Source organism: Cynara cardunculus, unplaced genomic scaffold (assembly GCF_001531365.2).
Source record: "Cynara cardunculus var. scolymus isolate 2C unplaced genomic scaffold, CcrdV1 Un_Scaffold_4041, whole genome shotgun sequence".
Lineage (NCBI taxonomy): Eukaryota > Viridiplantae > Streptophyta > Magnoliopsida > Asterales > Asteraceae > Cynara > Cynara cardunculus.
In genome coordinates, this window is record NW_020201729.1 from 7,821 (window position 1) to 13,494 (window position 5,674).

Consider the following 5,674-nt stretch of genomic DNA (forward strand, 5'->3'; position numbering starts at 1 on the left):
TCCTCATTTGTTAGTCAGGAATACGACCTTTTCTTTTCATCAGCCCTCTTGGGAGTGGACTGATTTGCATTACCCTTAGTCTTTGCAGGCTTTGGTCTGATTGCATTTCCCTTGGCCTTAGGCTTGGGTTTTTTTCACGTTTTCATTGGTTTGAACATTATAGCAATAGACGTGTTTGGAAAACATGCAGCGATGAGTTAACATGTGATTCCTCAAGTTTTGTAAAAGAGCTAAACACTGGCAGTTTGGAGCTTTAGGACAATAATGTTTAACTTTCTTTTTATTCGATGAAGAAGAAGAAATGAAAGCAGAGGATGAAAATTCTGTCCTAGCATTGGTTGTTTTTACAAACTTCCTATCTAGTCCAGAATTTTTATTTGTAGTGGCATGCGTGGGCTTTACTTTTTTCCTGAGGATGGGCTTCTTTTCTTCAGCTAAAGGAGAAGAAAAGTGTTGGTTATAATGTTCAGAGGCGGGCCACTTGTGTTTCTTTTAGCGAGTAAACTTAATGAATTTAGATGAAGTGCTTGGGTCATGTGAAGTATCATTGGTAGACTTGGCATTACTCATTTTTTCTTTTCCTTTGTCTAAACCTTTCATAGGTTCTGGAACATCAGATTTCATTGGAGCCTTGAATGCATGAGGTTTCTTATCCTCAATGATCTCTTGTGATTCGCAGACTCTTTCTTTTTCAGAGACAGAATCAAGAAAGTTTCTCGTGGATTTCTCGAAATCAAAATTCTCATGGATATTTGTGGGAGGAATGGGTTCAGAGGTTGATAATTCAGAATGATCTGTTGGGGGTTCCATCGCTTCTGATTTCTCACATGAACCTCCAATATCGCTTGGATGGTTCATCGAGTCATCAGATGATGGTTCCTTGCTAGGATTCTCTTTCTCATCAACAACACTTGCTGATGAAGTAGTGGGATTGATAACCAGAGGCTCTGGTTTAACCATAAGGTTTTCATCGGTCTCTGGTGTGGAGGCATCATTTCCTTCATCATAATTCTTAGTTGTACTGTTCTCATACACCACATCTTCAAAATCTTGTCTCAAGAGAACAGTTTTTCCATCGACTTTAACCCTCTTGAAATTTGTTTTGGGTTTTGGGAAAAAGTCGGGTTTTTGAATGCATCCAAGTTTGAAAGTGGATTCAAGGGTGGATTTCTTAGATTCGATGAAATAATCTAGATCATTGAACCCAATCCCTGGATAATCCTTTTGACCGTTAAGTTTTTTCGTAGACGTCTTGGGCATCCTTGTATTTCTTCATCAGGAGTTCATTTGTTTGAAGCTTCTGATGAAGAATCTCCCCTTCTTTTTGGAAGAAATCTTTAAGAGCCACTAAGTTAAGCCTTTCTGCCTGGATTCCTTTAGGGCCCTTACCTTCTTTTCTAAATCCTTAGTTATTTTCTTATTAAGATCCAGAAGCTTTTCTTCCTCTGATTTCTTGAGTGATGCGATGCGAGACTTTTCTTTTTCCAGTTCAACCTTTTCTTCGGTGAGAATATCAGTCTCTATCTTGTAGAAACTGACTTCTTTTTCTGCTTTTATTCTTTCAGATTTTTCAAAATTTAATTTTTCCTTGAGCTTTAGAAAATCTTCTGAAAGTTTCATGACCCTTAACTCTAGCTCTGATAGAGCAGAGTTGGTTTCATCAATGGAAGGGTCACATACCTGATCATCAGAGTCAGAGGCGGATTCTGCATTAGACGTGGCCATGAGGCATATGATTGCCTTGTCTTCTTCATCAGACGAAGAATCAAACACCCAATTTTCCTTTTCAGCCATCAGGCTTTGCTCATTCGGATTGTACTTGTATTTATTTTTGTAATAGTCAGCATCCTTCAACGTCCTCTGCATTCCTTCGAAAAATGTCCTATCTTCCCGCATCTGTAGCAGCGAAGATCATTTTTCCTACTGTCTCTGTCTTCTCTTCTCTCTTCTCTTCCTTCTTTTCCCTCTCTGTCGGGTTCAAGAATGTGCTTAAATGTTGTATTCAAGTTCTCCCATTGTAATTGCTTTGTAATAGTTAGTCTTTGTTAATTTCCTAGTATAAATAGGTTACTTATAATTAGTTCAAGTTACTTGATGTTAATCACTTTTGTACTTTTCTCTCAAGAAATACAATATTCAACTTTGGTGAAATCTCTCTCTACTCATCTCAATTGTTCTTGAAGGAATAATCTGTTTGTGTATGATTTTGGGATTATCAATTGGTATCAGAGCACAGATTGCAGCAATTTGATAGAAGGATTACAAATTTTTCGAGGAATTTTGCACGGATTTAGTGGATTTTTAAGAACTTCATCGCTGTTCTTGAGTGTTCTTGATCGGATTGCACATTTTCTGCTCTAATCTTGTCAATTTTTAGTGTTAATTGTTAAAATATGCACTACTAGATTCGCATTTTCAATCTTAACATCTTTGATTCACACCATTTTGGATTTTAATCAAGTTTTGAATCGATTTTGAGTGATTTTTAAGTTTACGAAAAAGTTTATGTTCTTCAAAAACTCATAATTTTTCATGTTTTGATCCAAATTTTTGGTGAAAAAGTGTTAAAATTGTGTTTGTGGTTGAATTTTATCCGTATAACTCTTGATCGATTTAGTATAAGTCGCTTAGTGTTGTGTACGATTTAACACTTGTGAATCTGAATCTGTGATTTGTTTGATTGTGCGATTTAGTGTTAAATCGGGTAATACTGTGAGCGATTTAGTGGTAAACCGCTTGTAGTTGTGCCCGATTTAGTGATAATCCGATTATAACCTTGTGCGATTTAGTAACCGATTCTTAAGTGTATTTGTGCGATTTAAATCTTGATCGAATTTTGACTTTGATATTAATTGTATGAACTTTGACTTTGACTTTGACTTGTTGAGCGGATTGTTGATTTTGACTTTTTGTGCGGATTTTAACTTTCATTGTTAAGCGATTTGAATTGTTTGACTTTTATTGAGCAGATTGAATTGTTTGACTTTGATTGAGCAGATTGATTTTTGACTGTTAATTGATCGGATATTGATTTGTGCGGATTTCATTTTGTTTGACTTGTTGACTAGTTTGACTTATTGACTTTTTGTGTCCATATTCATTTTTGTAATTGTGCAAAATTTGACTATGTGTTTGATTTCACCGGATTTCTCATCTGGATATATTGTGGATTGTGCAATCTTGTTTGTCTTTGTTGTCCGGATATCTAATCCGGATAACCTGTTTTGATTAGAAATTTGACAATCTTTGTTGTCCGGATATCTAATCCGGATAAGCTTGTCCGGACTTCTAATCTGGATAAGTTTTTGTGCTTAAATTTTTCTAAGTCTTGAATGTGTGCAAACTCCTGTGTGCGATTAATTGAGATAATTTTTGAATATTAATCCTTTAATCAAATTTTGAACTGCAGAAGATCTGATATCATATTAATCAGATAAAATGAGTTCAAGAGAGGCAATGGCTATTGGTACTGATACCAAGCCACCAGTTTTGTTCAGAGGAGATTACACCCAATGAAGGGATAGATTTCTTAACTTCATTGAACGCATGAAAGAAGGTGAGATGATCATGGAATCTCTGATGGAAGGACCAACAGTTTTCTAGAGAGAAATACCTGCCATTCCTGCTGAAGGCAGACATGCTCAAAGAGTTATCAAAGAGAAATCTAGATACACTATTGAAGAAAAGGAGAGAGCACATGCTGACGTGTTGTGCAAATCATATATGATGCAAGCACTGACCAATGATATCTATACAAGCATTGACAGTCACAAAGCTTCTGGTCACAACATGTGGATGTAGATAGAGAAAATGATGATGGGTTCTAAGGTGGGAACTCAGTTAAAAGTCACAAACTGTATTTCTGCATATGAAGAGTTTAAGGCTAAAGAAGGAGAGAGCCTGGATGATGTATATGATAGGCTTACCAGACTGCTAAATGAGCTTACCAAGAATGACATTTCTAAAACTGTCATTGAAATAAATGTTAAATTCCTCAACAACTTAGAACCGGAGTGGAAGCCTTATGCCAATCATATCAGATTTAATAAGTCCTTATCTGATATCGATATTCACGAGGTTTATGAAACTCTGAATCAAAATGAGGAAAATGTTTTAGAAGTGAGAGATTCAAAGAAGAAAAAGGAAAAGGAAGTTTCTGATCCTTTGGCCTTTGTAACTGAAAAAAAGAGTAGAGGCAGATCTGGGAAGCAGATAAAAGAGATCAGTCAGTCAAGTGAATGGTCCAGTGAAGGTAGTGACAGCTTTGACTCGGACTCAGAGGCCATGGCGATGTTGACCAAAGTATTTTAGAAGAAGTTCCAAAAGAAACCGCACTCAAATAATCAAAGATTCTCTTCGGGTTCAAAATACGAATTTAAAGAAAAATTCGGTGAAAAGAAGAAATATGACGAGAAGAGATACAAAAAGAAATATGAAAAGAAATCTGAAGAGAAGAAAAAGTTTGTGAAAGGAGTGGCGGATGAAAATACCAAATGCTACAACTGTGGCAAGTTGGGTCACTTTGCGGTGAATTGCAGAAAGCCGGTAACAAGAAACACCGACTATTATAAGAACAAATTTTCTTCTGTCTAAACAACGAGAAGCGGGTAAAGCATTAGTGGCTGAGGATGACCATTGGTTAAACTTAACCGATGAGGAGGAAGAGTCAGAAGCTGTGGCTCACATATGTTTGATGGCTAGGACTGAAAATGATTCTTCAGATGAAGGAGATGAGAAGAATGCTGAAATGAATTAAGAGGTATTGGAAAAATCATGCATTAATCAGATACAAAAGATGATGCTTAAACTCCAATATTTTCAGCAACAATTAAAAACTGAAAAATTGCGTTCAAATAATTTTTAAAAAGAATTAGAACCGTAAAAAGAAAATTACATCAAACTCTTTGATGAGAATGCTGGAAATTTGGACTGGGCACAATCTTTATTATCTGAATCAAAAATATTTCATGAAAAATCCAACGTCTTAAAAACCGATTTATCTGATTCAAATGACCGATATAAGTCGTTAGAGTTAGTGAATGAAGACTTAATTGTTAAAATTAGTAAGCTTGAATTACAAATTATTGATTTAAATGAAAAACTGAAAGCTAAGGAGGATAAGTTATATAAGAGAGGGCAGACTGATCAAATAACAAACCCTATGAGACAAGATTTTTTAACCCTCGGTAAGGGTTGGGGTATGAAAATCCAAAAATTTTAGGAAAAGCTTTATACTATGCCCCAACTTTATATAAATTTGAATACATTGATTGCGGTCCCGAGTTTCAAATTAAATTTACAAAATCTTCTGATGAAGTAGAAGAACAAGAGGATTTTAACCGGAGAAAAAACGACAAAATGCAAGTTTAGTTTGATTATACAAATTTAAATGATAGCTACAAAACACAAGTATCTGCACTTTCAACTGATTATTTTCACAGTTATTCAAAAACAGAGCTTAAATCTAAACCTGCTGAACCAAAACTTTATACTTCAACATTAATTTTGGAAAAACAAGTGGTTCAGTTAGAAAAGATTTTAAATGAAAAAAAAGACTTTCATTCAATAAACAAAAGCAAGAATTTCTAAATAAAATTGAAATTTTTAAAAATTCTAAAATCAATCTGGAACGAGTTGAGTCGGAATATTTTTCGTGTGCTAAAGCTTCAAGTGA